The 20,470-nt window shown below is 41.4% G+C and overlaps 1 non-coding gene across 1 annotated transcript; it reads left to right on the top strand.

Annotated features, from left to right (window-relative positions):
- The first annotated feature begins 1,022 nt into the window (after window positions 1–1,022).
- On the top strand, window positions 1,023–1,095 carry Trnak-cuu (transfer RNA lysine (anticodon CUU)). The gene has a single exon. It is a non-coding gene; the product is annotated as a tRNA-Lys (tRNA).
- The last annotated feature ends 19,375 nt before the right edge of the window (window positions 1,096–20,470 follow it).

Here is a 20,470-nt window from a genome sequence, read left to right as displayed (position 1 = left end):
AAAGTCATTAAGAGTCTGTAGTCGATCTCTCCTAATTTGCACTTTTTGAGGTCTAATTTTTTGAAGTTCTATTTTATATCCTAAATAATTAATAGAATCTCCTCTTTGTACCTTTTCTAAAGCAATTTGTAATCCCCAGCAAGGCAAAATTTTCTTTACTTTTTCAAACATTCTTTCTAAAGTATCTGCATTTGAATCAGCTAATAAAATGTCATCCATATAATGATAAATTATAGATTTAGGAAATTTTTTACGTACCACTTCTAATGGCTGTTTTACAAAATATTGGCACAAAGTTGGGCTATTCAACATTCCCTGTGGGAGAACCCTCCATTGAAATCTTTTAACCGGTTGAGAATTATTATAAGTAGGCACTGTGAAAGCAAATCTTTCTCTGTCTTTTTCTTGTAAGGGTATTGAAAAGAAACAGTCTTTTAAATCAATAACTATGAGAGGCCAGCCTTTTGGTAACAGAGTAGGTAAAGGAATTCCAGATTGTAAAGAGCCCATTGGCTGAATTACTTTGTTAATTGCTCTAAGGTCTGTTACCATTCTCCATTTACCAGATTTTTTTTTTATAACAAATACAGGAGAATTCCAAGGGCTGGTTGATTCTTCAATATGATGAGCATTTAACTGTTCTTCCACCAGCTCTTGTAAAGCCTGGAGTTTCTCTGTTGTTAAAGGCCATTGCTGAACCCATACAGGCTTGTCTGTTGACCATTTTAAAGGTAGAGCTGTTAATGTTTTTGGAAGATTATCAGTTGTTGTGCCCTGTTCTTGTATGACATGGATGGCTGGTGAGCACTCATTAGAATAATATCTTTTAATATTTCTCTCAGAAACATGTACTAATTTATGATTTGTTTCTGAGATTGGAGGGATATTAATCTGAGTATTCCACTGTTGTAACAAGTCTCGACCCCACAGGTTCATAGCTATGTTAGCCATATATACTACAGGGATGTATGGTGATATTTTATTTGTATTAAAATGTTATTTGTATGTTAATAAATAAAGTTGCCCGGCTAGCTCAGTCGGTAGAGCATGAGACTCTTAATCTCAGGGTCGTGGGTTCGAGCCCCACGTTGGGCGCCAAATGTAGATGTATCCAACCTTCCCATCAAACAATAAACACAGAACCAATGCAAAGAAGAAAGCCAAGAGGTCAGAGCCAAGAGCCAAAACCTTACCCTTCCTCCTGCAGTGGTCCTACCTCTCCGAACCAGAGCTACCCCTGTGTTAAAGTCTTTATATAGAGTTCCTGTCCTGCCTTCTCATTGGTTGTAAACTCAACCACATGACCGCCTCCTCACAGCCTGTCTGTATAGGCCTCCAGGTTTTCCATGATTGGTATTAAGATTAAAGGCATGTGTATCCAATAATGGCTGTATCCCTGAACACACAGAGACTTACCCAGCTCTGCCTACTAAGTGCTGGAATTACAAGCGTACACTACCACTGCCCTGCTTTCCTATGGCTTGCTAATAGCTCTGACCCCCAGGCAACTTTATTTATTAACATACAAATAACATTTTAATACAAATAAAATATCACCATACATCCCTGTAGTAGACAGTGCTCATGGACACACTAAAAAAAGTATACACAGTGAAATAAAGGTTTATGCAAGAATTTGTAGCAACCCTCTTTTAAAATTTTAGACAGGGTTTCACTAGGTAACCCTGTCTGACTAGGAATTACTATATAGAATAGTCTGCCTTCCGATTCAGAGATCCTCTTGCTCTGCCTCGCAAGTGCTTGGATTAAAGATGTGTGCCACTATACCCAGTCAACAGATCTTTTCATAATAGCTAAAAACGAAACAGAAGCCAGGTACAATGACCCATGTGAGTAGTTCTAATTGTCCACGTGAGTGGAGGGGACAGAGCTAGAGGCAGAGAGAGAGAGACAGAGAAGGAAGCAAAGAAATGTATTCAAAAGAAGCACATAGTTCAGTGTCAATTTTGAGGAATATTTTGACATTTAATATCATCACATTTTTAATGCTCAATAAAAACCTAACAGTGTGTGTGGACCTCTAGGTACATTTTCTCTATTTGGTATCATAAACATTATGAATACAGTGTTGATGTGCCCACCAGGAAGAAAATGAGGCACAGGGACCCCAAAGCTGGTAAGTGCACATGGTTTACATGTTTGCTGTGCCAGACCTCCCTCTAGTGCTGACTGTTCTTGCCCCACATCAGAACTTGGAGGAGTCCCAGGTAGCATGGGTGGGTGAGATGTCTGTCTTGCTCCTCATGTGGGGTCCAGATCTTTTATCTTGTTTCTTCAGTCCCTCAGTCTCACCCCTAGAAATGCACAGGAGAACTAACAAGACAGAGATGTGTCTATGGAACACAAGTCTTCAGGCTATGCTAGGCAGGACTCTGTCCTCCAGGCTTCCCCTGGTCTCCCAATCCCTTTGTTCAGTGAGGAATTCAACAGCTGACTTTCCCTTCCTAAACACTGCAGCAGTCAGCAGCCTTTGATCTTCCTGATTCTTAGCCTCTCTCTGTTTGGAAAGGGCTCTGAGAAGACACCCTAAGATCATGTATAGGAGCTGGTGTGGGGGCACATACTTCTAGCTGCTGTGCTTGAGGTGCTAAGGCAGAGGTCTATCAGTTTGAGGCTAGCCTGGGCTAAAATTGAGAATCTATCTGAAAAAAATATGTGAGTGATACCAGAGTTTACTAAAATAAAAACAAACATATACCAGGAAATAACTACAAGTAAAAAGACCTGAAAAAACATGTTTTAAAGATCTGAATCAATTTAATAAAAAATAGCAAAAAAAAAAAAAAATCCTCCTTGTTAAGTTTCCAATGTTCTCCTTGGTGATCTTGGGCTATTTAGTTATGTGGTGTCTAGTTCTCTTGTTTTCCTCTGATCTTCCACCCTCTGAAGAGTCCATTTAATCCACTGCAATGAACCTGTTAGGTCAGGGACTGTGTCAAATGAGTCTTCATGCTCCTCTGTACATTTCCCACAGTGCTATGTACACAGTACTTGTGCTCAGTAGACACCAACATGCATTGTGATAATTGTTTTCCTAACTTGAAGGTCCTGCCTCTGTTCTACTGAGAACTCTGTGATCCCTGTTGCTCTTCAGTGGAGCTTGCTACAGAGTTCATTTTGTAATCTGCAGCTTAGCATAAAAGCATTCTATACCTGATATTCATACTCTCAGGATTTGGAAAAAAACTTGAAGCATTTCCATGTAAAACAAACTGCCGAAACCAGACTCCAATCCATTCAAGAAGTCATGTGGTTTCTAGACACTCAGGGTGTTTCTGAGAAGCTGAGCCTGTCTGCTTTCACTTTCAGTCTGGTGCCCATAGTGACAAAATGTCCTGGTTGTCCTGAATTGACATCAGAAATGTGTCCTAACAAATAGAAGCAGAGGAAAGCCCAGGGCTTTCCTCCATACTTTACTGGGGGCTATGTAGATTTCAAATTCAGGGAGAGTGAATGGACAGGCATTTATAGCTAGAAAATTTCCAATGGCATTTGTAAAACATAGAATCAAGAAACCTGCTTTGAGTTTCTGTTAACACTGGCCAATTTATTGTTTTCTGAACTCCCAGATAGAGCAGCTGTCTGAACACTATGAGCTGATAAACTACTAAGAATACATTAGAGGATGGAGGGATGGCTTGGTGTCTAAGGGGAGGGCTTTCTGCTCTTTCAAAGGACAGAGTTCATATCTCAGCAACCATGCAGAGCAACTCACAATTGTTTGTAACTCTAGCTCCAGGGAAACCTCATGACCTCTTTCGACTTCTGCAGGAACTTACATATATGAAGTAGACAGACACATACACTTGAATAAATAAAATAAAATCTTAAAAGTCCACAAAGTACCTTCAAGCTGTTTTTGTTGTTCTACAAAATGCAGAAAATTAACTCATGTAGAAGGAAAACTAAAAACACCTAAAAAGATTAAGTGCGTTCATCACATAACAGACAATAATCACCTATAGCATAAAACTTCACTGGGTTTTGAAGTTACTGTCTTGAAAGGGTGGTTCCTGAGGACACCTCACAGGATTACAATCAAGAAAGTGAACCTCCAGCCCACAGGCTATAGGAAGTTGGGAAATCTTCGTTGTAAACTTAGGCTATGTCTGAGGAAAGGAGTGATGATCACCTATCTATCTAAAATATATCTCTATATGACCTTGAAAACACACCTAACATGACTATAAGTTTGATTGCTATAGATAATATTTCTTTATTATCCTAAATAGCTTTGAAGGACTAAAACTTTACATTATTATTTTAAATGAGCTGCTCAGGTACAATACCTTAAACAAGAATACAAACACATATACATTATAACAAAAATAACCTTAAATTTGTATCAATATACAAAAATCCATACCAATCTAAAATATTTAAGACTAGATGTTGCTTTTTTAGTTTAACAGTATATTCAATAATCTACCCTTTTATCTTACCATTCCTATATCCCCCTTTTTTCTTTTCAGAATGAGATCCCTGAATCTAATCTCCTTTGTTTAGTTTCTTCACTGATTATGACGCATACCGCCACCCATTCACCATGTCTGAGTGAGGGGCTGTGGATTAAAAAATAGAGACAAGAGACAGCAAGTCATTTGCCACAGCAGAATGCCAAATGCCGTTTATTGAAAGAAGAAGGAAACCTTAAATACAGGCTTACAGAACAATGGAGGAACCCCAGAGGGCAGAAGTTCGCTACCCAATGTCCTACATTCTTGCATCTAAGCTGTTTACACCAAAGATCTTGCATCTAAGCTGATACACGGACAAAGAACCTCCGGTGAGCATTCAGTAAGATGGAAATTGGCAGGGAATCAGCATAGGGAGGACATCTGGTCAAGGTCGGCAAGCAGGCAACAGTTTACTCGATATGGGAAGGCCAGGGCCCACAGATACATATCCATAATCCACCAGAAAAAAAAAAAACACACATCCCACCTCTTCGGAATATGGTTGTTACGTGTTTTAGACTGCTTCCTGTTGTCTAGGGGGCAAAGGCATCTTTAGTGGACCCTGAGAAAATTGAGAGAATGGTCAAGTCCTGGGAGAGCTAGTTGTATCATTTGTGTTCCAGCCTCTGTGCAATGGGAAAGTGTGTTTGGCTGGAGTAGTCTGTGACCACCTAGCTGGAGCATCTCATCCATCAGTCTTGAAGCTGTTCTGTGAAGAACTCTGAAGAAACTGCACCAAAGGCACTCTGAGAGGCTGGATCACCTGGGCCACCCACTTCCATTGGTGTCTGGTCCCCTTGCTCTGAAAACACATAAACTTTCAAAGGTAACATACAGATCTGCATTAGTATAAGTATGAAATGTGCAGTGTGCACAAATCAGTTAAAGATGACTTTTTTGTTGTTTTATGTTTGAGCAGGTAAAAGGCATCTGTAAACTTTGTAAGTTTGTTTGGATTATATAATCCAACTGTAATATAAATCTCTATCCATGCATTATGAAATGATGTAGCCAACAAGATTTATCATGTCTCATCTCAGCTCTGAGTTATTCCCATGTCAAGGGATCAGCTTACATATCACCTCTTCTGTAGTCTTTCTTGGCTTCTTCCCCGAGTCTGTGGCCAGGATACTCAGGAGGTCTCCTCTGGTCAAACCTGATCTCTACTAACCTGGTAAGAATACACAGCCTTTCCTTTCCCGTGGAAACAAAAACATAACCTCTTCCCCAAGAAAACACTTTGTCCAACTTCTGTTTTGAAGTTAAGACATTTTTAAAATATATAGGTTGGTTTAATTTAGCAGTCTTCATAATTCAACATCTCTGAGCAGCCATTATTTTTTGTACATTAGCATTTAAAAAATTTAAAGTTAACAAGACACAATATAGGATCCAGACACCCTGTATATTTTCCATCCTGACATGGCTTATTTTTTTTATTACTTTTCTTTCTCTTTAAAGACTATTATTTTTAAACTATTTTGATGACTGTCTATACCACTTTTATTTCTCAATCCTAAGCATATTGTTAAATTCACTGTAACATATTTAGACTTTTCCCATCTTTGCCTGTTCTCTGCATATCTGAAACCTTTTCTGTCTACATGAGCAAACCTGAGACCCACCACACGGCTTAGCTCATGGCACACTGTTGGCTCAAGCAGGCAGGCAACTGTTGGGAGACGTGTCTCTATGCCATGGCCAGCATGAGAGACACAAGACTAGAAAGCCATGTTTGGCTCAGGTTTTGAGTGTTTAGAATCTTTGAAAAAAAAAAAAACTTTCTCAGGATTTATGTGGATTTACAATGAGAACAGGTGAAGCAGTTGTATCACCAAAAAGCCCATCCTGGCATAAGTGATGGCCATGGCTAGGGAGCACAGATTTAGGTCCCCCAAATTCCATGTTCCAATGTGGCAACAATTGCATGAAATTTTTACAGTGACAGAACACTGAACTTCACAAATCAGGACACTCTTAAAATACATTGTCTAAAACCTTAGGTGAACAGGTTACAGCAAGGTAGGGAATCTCTGCTATAGACCTCACATGCTATCAGAGGACATTCTTAGATTTTGGGTTGGTGGAAGTCAGAGGGTCTGTTCATATATTCCAAAAAGACTTACTTAATTGTCACAAGGATGTTAGGTCACACATAGAGTCACATTAGAGATGGTGGCACTGAAAACCAGAGGAGCAGGAGTTTGAGGCCAGCTTGAACATCTGGAGAGAGAGAGAGAGAGATTATGAGGGCATGGGAAGGGCAAAGAGTTCCTCACCCCAGAGTAACACCTCTCCTCAGCTGAGAAACTGGAATTCCAGCCCAGTTATCCTGTGCTGTAAGGGCTGATGGAGTTGTGTATCCTGATATTACATGTGGCCCAGGCTTAAGGCCAAAGTGTATATGACCTTGGTCAGGGTCTCACTCCTTTCCTCAGATATAGCCTCAGTTTACAGTGAAGATTTTTCACCTTCCTACAGCCCTGTGGGCGGGATGCTCACTTTCTTGATTGTAATCCTGTGAGGTGTCCTCAGGAACCACATTTTAAAGGTAGTAACTCCAAAACCCAGCAGAGTCTGTATGAGATTATTGTCTGTTATGTGATAAATGCACTTAATCTTTTTAGGTGTTGTTAGTTTTCTTCTTTATGTGTTATCATCTGCACTATGTAGAACAACAAATACAGCTTGAAGGCAATTTGTGGGTTCTTGAAAGATTTTATTGTATTTGCTCATGTGCTTGTGTCTGTTGACCACCTGTATTCAGGTGTCTACAGAAGTCAGAAGTGACCATGGGATCCCTGGAGCTGGAGTCACAAACATACTGATTTGAATGGTTCCTGTGATACAAATTCTGTCCTTTGTAAGAACAGAAAGCCCTGTCCTTAGCTGCCAAGCTATCCCTCCAGCCTCTAATATATTCCCAATCGTTTATCAAGCCATGATGTCCAGACAGCTGGTTGAAATTGGATTTCAGCAAACAGAAAGTTGGCCAGTGTTAACAGAAGTTCAAGTTTGGTTTCTATGTGACTCTAGGTTTCACCAATTATGACTGGAAATTTTCTGTGCATTCATGCCTGTCTGCTAACCTCCCTGAATCGGAGGTCTACATAGTCACCCAATAAAGGATGAAAGAAAGCCTCAGGGTTCCTCTGCTTCTCTTTGTGAGGAAAATCTTCTGATGTCAATTCAGGACAACCTAGACATTTTTTTTCATTCAGGCAGACAGGCTCAGTGTCTTAGAAACAGCATGGATATCAAGAAGTCCGATGTGTCCTTGAAAAGATTGGAGTCTGGTTTGTGCAGTTTGTTGTACATCAGGCTGCTGGAAGTTATTTCCAAGTCCCAAGATTTTGAATATCAGGTGTGGATGCTTTCACGCTAAACTGAAGTTTACAAAAAGAACTCTCACACAGCAATGGGGAACACAGGGTTCACACAGAGCAGAGGCAGGATCTTCAAGTTAGGAAAATAACTGTGTACACAGCACTGTGGGAGATGTCCAGGGGCAAGTGAAGACTCATTAGACCCAATCACTGCCCTAACAGGTTTACTGCGGTAGGTAAAATGGATTCTTCAGAGGGTGGGAGAGTAGAGAAAAGCAAGAACCCCTGAGGCTTCATAACTGAACAGCCCACAATCACCAAGGAGAGCACTGGAAACTTAACAACAAGGAACTTATTTTACTGGTTTATGTGTGAAATGGATTCAGATTATTATGGTGTCATAGTTTTCTTACTCATAGTTATTTCCTGATAAGTGTTTGCTTTTCTTTTAGTAAATCTTGTACCACATTATAAAAGTATATGGTTGGTAGGTGTGCATAAGTATCAGTCACCAACACGTTTAATTTTTTTTTTTTTTGAGATAGAGAATTACTGTGTAGTCTGGGCTAACCTCAAACTGGAGAGACCCCTGCCTCGGCATCTCAAGTCTTGTGACTTGGTGTACGTGCCACCATACCTAGCTTCTACCCAAGTCTTAGAGATCTTAGGGTGTCTTTAGAGAGCTCTGCTTTGACCCCCATGACTATCATAATTTGCTGAGTCAAAATTAGGATCATTTTGAGAGGATTCAGGAGAACTGGACTTATATTTAACAGAGTGGGTAACATGTTGATTTATAAATATGGATTTTAGGGATCTACTTTCATTTTTGAAGCCTGAATTGTTGTTCCACCCATTTTACATTTTAAATCACTCATGATTATTTGGTACATTTCTTCATTTTCATTCTAAAAGGTTTCAGTTTGGGATTCAGGGTAGGTACTGAGGCAAACTGTCTTTTGGAGTAAGATTTATTAGCAGTTACTAATGCCGTGGACAGACAGACATCAGCATGATGGTGGATCAGAGGAGAGTTTGGTCCCCAAACCCACTGATAAACAGACAGTATGATGAGGGTTCTGATGAGAGTTCAAGCCCATGAGACTGAGTGGGGTTCTCTGCTTGGAGGTCTGAGAGGAAGGGGACTTGTGATGTGTAGCTCATAACATTGACCTGCAGCCAGCCTGTCCCTGACTGCAGGGCAGCAAGAGGGAGTCCTGCACTGGGGAGGGTAGAGAATGCAAGACTCTTAGCAGGTGAGGAAGTGGGGGGAGGGGCACATACAGTTGAGGTGTGTCAAGTAGAGCAGTAGCCTATCATGTCCAGGAGTCTGGCAACATGAGGTCTGTGAGAACTGGGAAAATGAGAATTGAATGAGGATGGCTGTTCTCTTGGAATCAGGAAAACATGCACAGGTTCGCTACCATGGATGGTTCTAGAACTTCATATTGGGCTCCATGGTGAGGAAAAGAGAAAGAGGCTAAGAATCAGGATGATCAAAGGCTGATGACCTTAGTGTTAAGGGAAGGGAAAGTCAGCTGCTGAATTCCTCACTGACTAAAGGGATTGGGAGACCATGGGAAGCCTGGAGGACAGAGTCTTGCCTATTATAGACTGAAGACTTGTGTTCCTAAGACACCTTTATAACTTTTTTTTTGTGCATTCCTAGGGGTAAGACCAAGGGCCTGAAAAAATAAGATAAAAGATCTGAACACCAAAATGAAGAGCAAGACAGACATCTCACCCACCCATGCTGCCCAGGAATCCTCCAAGATTAGTCAGTCACCACTGGAGGGAAGTGCTGGCACAACAAGCATTTAACTCAGTGTGCCTTCACCAGCTTTGGTGTCCCTGTGCCTCATTTTTATTTTGATGGGTGGACACATCAAATCTACCTTTTATCTTATATCTATATCCTCTTTGTTTTTCCAAATAAGAACTCTAAATCTAATCTCCTTTGTTTAACCTTTTTTCTATTAACAATAACGACTTGTAACCAAACATCCTAAACAATGACAATTATCCATAACTCATTGAAAGAACAAAATCCACCCAACCCCACCTCTTGGGAATGTGGGCATTGTGTTCTTAAAATTACTTCCTGCTGTCTGGTGGCAAAGGCATCTTTAGGTGATCCTGAAAAGAAAAAATTTAGGTTAATTATCACGTCCTGCGAGAGGTAGCTGTATCATTTGTTGTTCAGTCTCTGCTAATGCAAAATTGCAGGGCTTGTCTCAAGTCCTTGCTCGAGTAATCTGTGAGGCTGGATCATCTCAGCTAGCCATCGCAAAATTGTCCTGAGCAGTTTGTAGTCCAAAGCTGATCTTTGGGTAGTGTTTGTCAGCTTAGTGGTATTATCATCATCCTGATGGAATCATCACTGTGGGGTCCCATCATCTTTTTGGAGACTTCAAAGTCTCTGTTAGACATGGTCATGGTTCCCTGCAGAAAACTGATAGAGACTCAAACCCCAAATCATTTACAGGCAGCTAGATGAAGCCTTTTTTTTTTCTAGAATTAGTTAGTACTCCATGTGCCCATTAACATTATGACAAAAGTTTAATATATATATATATCTTATAAATTTTGATATAAAATTCATACCTTAAGAAAATTTTAAAGAGTCCAAATAATACCAAAGAATTATGACATTAGTGGCAAGAGAATAGAGCCTTAATTTTGGTTTTTCTTCTGTCCCATATCAGGTTGCTCTTCTGACATGATACATAGATTTTGCATTTTTTTTTAACAAGAATGCTTGGGTTTAGAGAAGGAAAGAGCCACTCTCCAACTCTAAAGCCAGCTTTAATTAAACTGGGACTACATAAAGACAATTAGCATTATATGTCTGTAGAGAACAGCAGAAACACACATTTAGGAAGACTTATGAAATTTTATCCTGCTAGGTATGTGATATACCAATAGGTCAATTTACTCTTTTTCTTGGGACATTTTTTTCTGGATGTTTTGTCCTTTTTCTTCAGTTGTCTCATTTGTTCAGTGTTCTTCAGATTCCTTAGCCTTCACTCTCCTAAAAGACAAAAACAAAACCCTTCCCCAACCCTAATTTTGTGGAGTTTCCAAATCTAATCTTTATCAATTTTGATTTATGGTTTCTCCTTAAATTTTGTTTTATTTTCTATAGCTGTTCTATCATCCAGAGCAGTATGGTTTTTTATAGTAGAAGTTAGATTCTTTAATTGCTCTAGGAAGGGTTTTCTTCTATGATCTCAGGAAAGGACTGAACTGAATTTGTCATGGGGGCCTATGAGAGGCCCCTCAGGGAGTTTCCCAACAGCAAAGGCAAAGGATTACCTTGCCTGTCTCTTGCTGACCTACATTTGTTAAACCAATGTTTGCCTTTACCATACCTTCTGCATATTCCAGAAGGGAGGGGCATTCTGTTGGGATTATTCCAGCAAAAAAGGTTGTTTCTAGGAATACACTGCTTACAGTCCCTTTTTAGGTGACCTTGTTTACCACATTTGAAACATCTGACATTACTATTTTTCTTCAAACTTCTGGAAATCACCTCTCCTATCTAAGTATCATCATGGTCATGTGATTCAATATTAATTGTATCTTGGATCCATTCCTCCATTAAATGATCTTGCATTTAACAGCCTAATTACTCTTTTGCATTGTGCATTAGCATTTTCAAAAGCCAGAGATCCAATTATTATCTTTCTAGCTTCTGAATTTGGTTTTGTTCTATTTACTGTTGAAGACAGTCTTTGTAAGAAATCAGTGAAGGTTTCTTTTGGGTCCTGTGTAACTTTTGTAAATGACTCAATTTCCTTTCCTGCTTCTGCAATTCTGTCCCAAGCATTCAAGGCTGCCATTCAGCATAAAGTTAGAGTGTGGTCATCATATAAAAATTGTGTTTGTGTATCAGCATAATCACATCCTCTAAGAAGTTGATCTTGGGAAATTTCAGTACCTCTAGCCCTACATTGTTGTTCAATGGTCTTAGCCTCATCTTTCTACCAGGTCCTCCATTGTAACTGGGCACTAGCCTCTAAGACTGCTGTAACCAAATCTCTCTAGTCTTGAGGAATAATTCTATTACAAGTTGACGATGAGTTTAACATTTGCTTCATGAGTAGAGAATGCACACAATATAACACTATAGCTTCTTTGAATCTCCTCAAATCTAACATTTGCACAGAATTCCTGTCGCGTCTGCTGGTCTGCCTCGACCAGCAAGGAAGACACAACACTGAGCTCTTCTTCAAGCTGTTTTATTTCAGGTCCTCTCAAAATCTGTGTCCTTTGTTCTTCTCCCCTAGGGAGAGCCCGCCCAGCCTTATATAGGTCTCAGACCACCAGCCATCATGCGCCACATGGGATTCCTGGATAGGTGCACGTATGCCTTAGCAAGCCGAAATTTAAAGCCAAGCCAAATAAGGAGTTGTTTAACATAGAGAGCACTCGCCATCGGGAGGGCAGGGGGCGAAAGCCAGAGCCATCTCAAGAATGCAGCTTCACGCAGCTCTCTACAGTTCCCCCTTTTTGTTTTAGACAACAGGCAAGAGTAGAGGTTTGATCTCTGAGAAAACAAGAACCTGTACTAATGCTATCCAGGTGTCATCCATCTAGAGAGTACCAGACCAGTTCAGCATCCTTTTTTCAGAGGCGGGAGATAGATGCCAACCCGCATGCAATCAAACATGCTCTTCTTGAGGTCAGTGTTATTTTGACCTCAAGTGCAGTGCCATGCCTCGCAACCTGTGCTTCAAGACTGCAGCTTTACTAGCCAAGCCTGAGGGGACTGACCAGCCTCAATGGCGGTAAATGCTTGGATAATCATGGCTGCCTGACGGCGCTGTGCAAACCTCATCTTATGGAAACACCACAGGCAAACAAGGAAGGCAAGTATCACAAGAACCAACAAGGCACCTAGTCCCGCCCACTCCTTCAAAAAATTAAAGGACTGATGAATCCAAGTCAGAAGTTCCTCCGCTGTGGCCACATGGACCCGCGTGCTGTTGACCGCAACAATCTCGTTCCTCAAGGTCGCTGTTAAATTATCAAACTCAGCAGTCCAGGCTCCTGTAATCATAGTACTCAATTGTTTAGAAAGATTAGCTGCTCGAGTCCAATTCTCATAGGTAATAGAGGTAATGCACAACCCAGTCATGGGTGCTATGCAAGCAGAAGTAAGTACTCCCTCCATAATATCAATTTGTTCTTGTAATAGATCTACTCTCTGATTAAGTAATGTGATCCCATGATGTAGATGCACATTAATAGCATTTTGACTTTGTAGGGCTTTGGCAGTATTACTCGACAGTTTATTTAGTGCTTGTGCTGTCGGGACAGATGTGGCCATGGATGCAGCAGCCAACCCTGCAGCAGTAGCTGATAATGCAATGGCTGTTACTATTGCTGCTGTAATGCCAAAGTCTCTTTTTTGCCTACTTAAGACCACTGGTAATTGTGTATCATCGATACGGACGGGTACAGGAATATAGGTGGGTACACGCATCACAATAGCGGAATCATGCTCAGAGGCATTCCAGCATTGTGCAAGAAAACATTTCTGAGATGAACAATTCAACATTCCACCCGAATAATTAAACAGCAGGAACAAGAAAGGGGGCCACACACAAACCGGGGTAGGACTAAAACGAACTGACTTAGAATGGGTACAATTCAGGGTGACATCTGATTTAAACGTCATCCCCATATGTACTGAATAACTACAATTCTTAAAAGCACCCCCTTTTACAAACCCCAAAGCATTAAGCTGGGTACAGGCACTGCGGGAATTACACAATACCCATGAATCAAAGGGATTAGAAAATGCTGCCTGCAAAGGATTATTATAAGAAAAATTAAACCCACTAAAGGAATTATTATACGGACTTACTTTCAATGATAAAGAAAAGGTCCTATTAAGATTAACAAAATTGGGTTGTAGGGTGCTTTGGCATCCTGTCCATGCCGGAGGCCAGGTGACAGAGCTCATACATCTAGGTAATAGGGATGGTTGTCGAGGAGGACTAGCACCTCCTTTACTTATGGCTCTGGGTGTAACTCCTTGCAGAAGTATTGCAGTACCACGACCAACAGAGGTGGTGGACCTATTGACTAGATGATGAAAAACACCTAAAACATGATGATGCAACACCAAGCATGGATTTTCACTAATATTTTTTTGTGACATAGAAAAACATAAGGTATTATACAAAGAAACCCAAGTAAAATTATCTATGGCTTTTACATCATCAAATGGCAAAGAGGGCCATTCCAAGGTATCATTAGTAGTAAATATGAAAGGCAATATCCCTGAATCAGATGTCAAAAGAAGAGGATAGGGCCATGTTTTTAGGACGGCCCATAATTTAGTTTCCCTCTGTATTGTTCCTGGGAACATCAGCATCACCGTAGTCATAATTGCCAGTAACCTTTTTATGGTTATTTTCTTCCCTTTCCCGGTCCGGTTGTATCTTCCTCACGAGTCGCTCTGGAATCCAGATTGGATCTTGTTGACCCTGTGGGAAAACACAAAGAGAGCCTCGTGCCCATGCAAGCATGGGATCAGGTCCATGCCAGATACCTGTCAAGGCATCTTTCCATTTTACCATCCCTTTAGAGGGACTGTGCTGACATTGATGTCTATCTGCAGCTGAACAGTTTGATCCATCCAAATTTTAAAAATTCAAGGTAAATAATGTAAGAGAGAGTCTATCCTTAGGGGTACGGCTATGGCCTATTCCCCCTTTTTGTTTTTGAAGCAGTTTCTTCAAGGAGCGATGTGTGCGCTCCATAATGCCTTGACCCTGGGGATTATAGGGCAGGCCATGTACAAGTTGAACATCCATTTGACGGCAGAAGGAGGCAAACTTGTGACCCGTGTAAGCAGGACCGTTGTCTGTTTTTATTTGTTGTGGTTTGCCCCACGCTGTCCATGCCTCTAGGCAATGGGTGATCATGTGAAATGTCTTCTCACCTGCCATTGGGGTGGCGTGGATGACTCCAGAACAAGTGTCAACAGAAACATGGACATATTTGACCCGTCCAAATTTAGAGATATGTGTAACATCCATTTGTCATATTTTCAGAGGGAGCAAACCCCGAGGGTTGACTCCTAATGCAGGAGGGTGCTGAAAAATGACACATTGAGGACAATCTAGAACTATCTTACATGCATCAGCACGTGAGAGAGAAAACCTTTGTTGTAATGTTTTAGCATTAACATGATATTCTTTGTGGAATTCTTGTGTTCGTTGTACTGTTGAGGCCATAAACATTTATTCTTGTCTGGTACAGAGGTCTACAACATTGTTGCCCTCAGCTAATGGGCCTGGTAGGCCAGTATGAGCACGAATATGTTGTGTAAAGAATGGATTTTTCCGCTGCCAAATCAATTGTTGCAATTGGCAAAAAACCGACTGTACGGGACTAGAGGATTTAAGAGGCCCTGCACATTTAAGAATTCTTAAGGCATTAACAACATAGCAGGAATCTGATACCAAATTAAATGGAAATGGACAAACCTTAAAAACTTCTAGAGCAATTAAAAGTTCCACCTGTTGAGGTGCGCCTGGTAAATATTGGTGCTTCACAGGCTCCCCTGAGCCCACCATATAGGCCCCGCAACCTGTTTTAGATCCGTCAGTAAAAACAACGGCAGCTCCGGGAATTGGCCGGGAAGCAGTTATTTTAGGAAAGACTACAGGATGTTCCTTGAAAAAATTTAATAATGGATGTTTTGGATAATGGCAATCTATATGCCCCGCATAGCTACAGCGCAATATGGCCCAATCATCAACAGTAGCACATAAAACTTTTACCTGATTGACATTATAAGGTACAATCAGCATTTGCGGGGAAGTTCCAAAATATTGTAAGCACTGCTGAATACCTTGCTGGGCAAGTAGTGCCACAGTTGTGGGATAATATTTAATGGATTTTGTAGGGGAAATTCTAGTGTAAACCCACAATAAAGGTCCATCCTGTCATAAAATACCGGTGGGCTGCAAAAAGGTGGGCAGAATGCATAATACAATTGTGTTGGGATCTCGAACTCTCTGAAGAAAGGCTTTCTGTAATCTATCTTCAACTTTGTATAGTGTTTTATGTGCTTCTGTGGTTAACTGTCTAGGGGAATCCAAAGCCGTGTCACCTGCTAATGTATCATAAAGCGGCTTTAGCTCATAATTTGTCATTTTTAAACTGTCTCTTATCTAATTTATGTCCCCTAATAATTTTTGAAAATCATTTAATGTACATAAATGATCTTTTTTCAATTTTACCTTTTGAGGCCTAATCTGTTGACTGGTAATCTTAGAGCCTAAATAAGTAACCACCTGATCCTGTTGTACCTTTTCAGGAGCGATGTACAACCCTTTAGCTCTTAACACCGTCCCTAAAGTGATATGTAGTTTGTAAAACATCCTTTTCTTTTGCTGCGAGGAGGATGTCGTCCATATAATGGACACATCTAACAGCAGGGAAGCGGGCCCTTAATGGCTCTAGAGCTTGTGCTACAAACAACTGACATATAGTAGGACTGTTGGCCATGCCTTGTGGTAGGACAATCCACTGATATCTCTTATCTGGCTCTTTATGATTAGTAGATGGCATTGTAAATGTAAATCTTTCATTATCCTTGTCATGCAAGGGGATGGAGAAAAAACAATCTTTAATATCGATCACAATAATGGGCCAGTTCTCTGGTAAGGCTGATAATAATGGAAGACCTCTCTGTACAGGCCCCATAATATTCATCTGGTCATTTATTGCTCTAAGGTCATGCAACAATCTCCATTTTTCTGATTTTTTCTTTATAACAAAAATGGGTGTATTCCAAGGAGAAAGGGAAGGTTTGATATGTCCCTTTCTCAACTGTTCTTCTACTAGCTGCCTTGCTGCTAGCAGTTTCTCGGAGGAAAGTGGCCATTGAGGAACCCACACTGGTTCCTCCGTTTTTTAGGATATGGGAACTCCTTCCTCAATGGCCCCTAAGAAAAACCCAGCCCTTGCCTGGGCTTTTTAGGTATTGCCTGTATTGGCTCCTTTCTCCCTTGTAAAAACTTTCCTAATCCAAAATTGGGATGGCATCCCATCTTTTTTATAATATCTTGAGATTCTTTGGAATACTTATTGCTTAATTTGAAACCCATAGACTTTATGAGGTCCCTCCCCCAAAGGGAAACTGGAAGCTCAAGGACATAGGGTTGCATAACGCCGGAATGTCCTTTTTTATCATGCCAATTTAGTAAACTTGCATTAATATTAGGAGCGCTAGCATAACCCAGTCCTTGTAGCATCTGGGAAGAAACTTGTATTGGCCAATCCCGAGGCCAATCTTTGCTAGCAATAATACTGTGGTCCGCTCCAGTATCTAAAATTTCCATAAGTTTAATACCATTGACAGTTAGTTGTAATGTAGGTCTCTGATCTAAATCCAGTGATAAGAATGTAAAATCTGTTCTTGATGACCCATATCCTTTGTCTCTTCTTTCTTTGTCATAAGCTGGATGGGTACCATGCAGACTGGGGAGTAAAATAAGTTGTGCAATTCTATCCCCTGGGGATATGGCAGTAATTCCTTTTGGTGACTCTACCATAATTTTTACTACTCCTATGTAGTCAGAGTCAATCACCCCTGGATGAATACGCAATCCTTTCAATAAGGTAGATGATCTCCCTATTAACAACCCTACTGTTCCTGGGTCAAGGGGGCCTTGAAAATCAGACTCTATTACTTGTACCCCCATTTGTGGAGTTAGTACGAGTCTGGCGGTGGCACAGAGGTCCAATCCTGCTGAGCCCGCAGTGGCTCTCCGCGGTGCTTGGGATGGCGAAGGGAGGGCCACTGCTCTGGAGGGGAGTCCTGTCTCGGGGTCTCCATCGCCCCATATATTTGAGGGCCCTGGGAGCGTGGGCCCCGCTGGCCGTTTTTTGGAAAGCTGTCAACTGCAATGGGTTGCCCGTTTATGTCTTTGACAGACCGACATTCACTGGCCCAGTGTTTTCCCTTTTTGCATTTTGGGCAGAGTCCTGGCTGAACGCGGCGCTGGCTACTTCCTTGTTTCTGTCTACTAACCCCTCCTAGTGGGCAGTTGTGTCTTATATGCCCTCTCTTCCCGCATTTAAAACAAGCATTTGGAGTATTACTCTCTTTTCTCTGGGTAAGCTGAAGGACTGTAGCTGCCAGACCTGCATTGGTCAGAGGTCCTCCTAATTCCCTGCAAGCCTTCATCCAGGCTTTCAACCCCTTGGCCTTATATGGGGTGATGGCAGCCCTGTACTCCGTTGTACATTGCTCATATATTAACTGTTTTATCAGGGGCATTGAGGCATCTGTGTCCCCAAAAATTCTACCAGCAGCCTCTATCAAGCGAGCCACAAAATCTGAAAAGGGCTCCATGGGACCTTGGAGTATCTTGGTCAAATTGCCATTCACTTTACCTTTGTTAGGCAAAGATTTCCAGGCTCTAATGGCTATTTGATTAATTTGAGTATATACATTAGGAGGATAGGTAGTCTGTTGATTGACATATCTGCCCAGACCAAGCAGCATATCAGCATCCCATTGCAGGCCCGTGTTGTGGTTTGCCGCCGCCTGTTCATTAGCAAATTCAATAAAGAAGGCCTTCCAGTCTAAATACTGGCCTGGACTAATAAGGCAGGCACGGGCAAGATTCATCCAATCTGAGGCAGTCATGCATTGTCTTTGTAGAGTCTCAATCTGAGTAAGTGTAAATGCAGCGGTAACACCATAACTTTTCACAGACTCGGCTATAGACTTGACAAGTTTAAAATCCAAAGGTTCATGATATCTTTGATTCTGATTATCTACAAAAACAGGACAAGCCACCTGCATCTCTCTCCTAACCTCCCTCCACAGCTGTGGGTGGAGGCTGCTGCTGACCGGAGACGCTCCGGGAGCTGCTGTCGCAGCCTCAGGGTAAGGGGGAGGGGCGGAGAGGATTAAGGACCCACAAACCTTTTTTTTTTTTTTTTGTCTCTCTCTCTCACCTTGTTTTTAATCTTTACTTTTTGTAATGCTCTAACTAGAGACTCTATCTCCTCCGAACCGAGAGAAGAGTCAGTAGATTCGGGGTCTTCAAAGTCCGATAGGGAGGGATAGAGTCGTGTCTCCTTTTTCTTTTGTTGTTTACTGTCCTTGGATTTTATAGATTTCGCCTTTTCAGACCCCGCCTTCTCTGATCGCTCCTCTTGTAACTGCTCTAGGGCGGCTTGTCCGCTTTCCAAAGCATCGCCACAGCGTTGATCCTCTAAGCAGCCACGTACTAATCTCCAAACTGGTCTCACCCCCGGTTTCAGGGTCCCCTGTTCTGCTGCGAAGTCTAAGTCTCGTCCCAATTTTTCCCAGGAGGACACTGTGAGACTCCCAGAAACAGCGGACCATGGGGCCACGACATCGCATTCCTCTAAGAATCTTTGTAAAGTTCCCTTCTTTATCTTTAAGTCTTTAGTTAGAAGCAGCTCATTGAGAGCTATAAAAATTGGGTGTGAGAAGGAAGTGCCCACCCTTGTACAACCCTTTGTTTTTAATCTAAGATATTTCTCGGAGCTTCTGCCAAAAAGCCCCAGTTTACAAGTTCACTTTTGCTCCACGCGTCCGCGGAGATATAACAGCCAAACTAGTTTTGTTTCAATATATACCGTCTGTTTTTGACGCAGCTCTGCGATAACCGCTCTCTCTTTATCTACAGAAGAGAGCAAAACCCGCTTTTGTCGCGGTTCCCCAATTAACCCGGGGACTTACCAGGTATACCTACCCTGACAGCAAGAAGTTCTGAGCTCCCTTTCTTCAAAGAGTTTTCCCCGTACGGGCCACCAATTGTCGCGTCTGCCTCGACCAGCAAGGAAGACACAACACCGAGCTCTTCTTCAAGCTGTTTTATTTCAGGTTCTCTCAAAATCTGTGTCCTTTGTTCTTCTCCCCTAGGGAGAGCCCGCCCAGCCTTATATAGGTCTCAGACCACCAGCCATCATGCGCCACATGGGATTCCTGGATAGGTGCACGTATGCCTTAGCAAGCCGAAATTTAAAGCCAAGCCAAATAAGGAGTTGTTTAACATAGAGAGCACTCGCCATCGGGAGGGCGGGGGGCGAAAGCCAGAGCCATCTCAAAAATGCAGCTTCACGCAGCTCTCTACAATTCCAATCAGCTTGTATGCAGCCTTGAGCATTTGACAGTTCCTTTATGGTTACTAGATAGATTAAGGTTGGCTGTTTGAAAGCCTTAGGCTGTGTCCCTGTAACTGTATAATGCAATGCTGAGATTGGTTCACCTTTAAATTCTTCTGTCTGGGTCTGAATGTCCTTATGATCTGTTTTAACAAGTTTTTCTAAAATTTTTATCTTGGCACTCACAATAACCAATTTTTTTTTTTCAATGAGACAGGGTTTCTCTGTGTAGTTTTTGGTGCCTGTCCTGGATCTCATTCTGTAGACCAGGCTGAATAACCAACTTTTCAAAGATAAAACAGAAATGATCAAACAAATAATATTTATAATAGACATTACATCTATCCCAACAACATTAATTATCCTTTCATTTAATTATTCCATTTTTAGACCGCCTAATGTGTTATCAAATAGAGACAAAATAACCTACATTGTAAAAATGTTTCCCACTTTTTAATGTGTGGAAAAATTCTTTTAACTAATTTCTCCCTTTAA

Source organism: Peromyscus californicus, unplaced genomic scaffold, assembly GCF_007827085.1.
Source record: "Peromyscus californicus insignis strain IS unplaced genomic scaffold, ASM782708v3 Scaffold_9__1_contigs__length_137607984, whole genome shotgun sequence".
Classification (NCBI taxonomy): domain Eukaryota; kingdom Metazoa; phylum Chordata; class Mammalia; order Rodentia; family Cricetidae; genus Peromyscus; species Peromyscus californicus.
Note: the sequence above shows the minus strand (reverse complement) of the source record. Positions and strands in the feature narration are given on the sequence as shown.